Source organism: Solanum tuberosum, unplaced genomic scaffold (genome assembly GCF_000226075.1).
Source record: "Solanum tuberosum cultivar DM 1-3 516 R44 unplaced genomic scaffold, SolTub_3.0 scf00380, whole genome shotgun sequence".
Lineage (NCBI taxonomy): Eukaryota > Viridiplantae > Streptophyta > Magnoliopsida > Solanales > Solanaceae > Solanum > Solanum tuberosum.
Window position 1 is genome coordinate 384,110 of NW_006239303.1, and position 957 is coordinate 385,066.

The following is a 957-nucleotide window of genomic DNA, read 5'->3' on the forward strand; positions in this document are numbered from 1 at the left end:
ATTATGTTTATGTTTATTGAATTACATTGTTGATTCCTATTGCTACCTATGTCAATTGATTATGAATTGTTGAGGATTGATCCATGGTGATCATGGCTTGGAGAATTGGTAAGTAGACCTAACCTCTAGTTTATAGTATGAGAATTGATGTTGTGAGGCTTGATCCACTTATGCTGGATGTGTTTACTTCTTGTCTATCTATACATGTTGAGATCATGGCCTTGAAGGCAATATATGTGAGGTGAATTTATGATTATGATGCCTATGTTTATGAAGTTGTGCTATGAAGGTTATGCGTGAAATCCTCAATGCTAGCATGATGTTTAAAATATGTTGATGATGAGGAGTATAATGTGAATGATAATGTTAGGGATAAGGTGTGGTCTACATGACTGATTATGTGAAGTACTATTGTGGAAGGACACCTACCTATAGGACCCCCATATGAATGTGTGATAATATACTTGTTAGGAGTACCTATTCAATGTTGAATGTGTCCTTGTCTCCTATGATGAAGTGTGGGTGTGTGGTCTAGAATCCCTAAAGGCTTAATATGTGAATTGCTTATGATTTGGGGACATTGTGAATGTGTTTTGATCCCTTGAAGGGAAGTGCACTCAATGTCAATGTTGTTGCTATTATGTCACTATGAGGACCAATATGCGCGCACACACTCTACATGTATAGCTATGAATATGATGTGTTATGGTGTCTATTGAAAAGTTAACTCTTATATGCAGCCTTACATCTTATTATGCATGGTAAGTGTATGATTAGCAAGGTATGAATATGTGTTGTATAAAGGTGTTTATGTGAAAGGCTTTCTCAGATATGTACACACACATGAATGAATGAATAAAGTTATGATAATCTAGTGAAAGTGAGTCTCTTTAAAGGTTTCCTCAATTGTACTCCAAACTAGACTATGTTATGAATATGGTATGACTATGTGAAAGG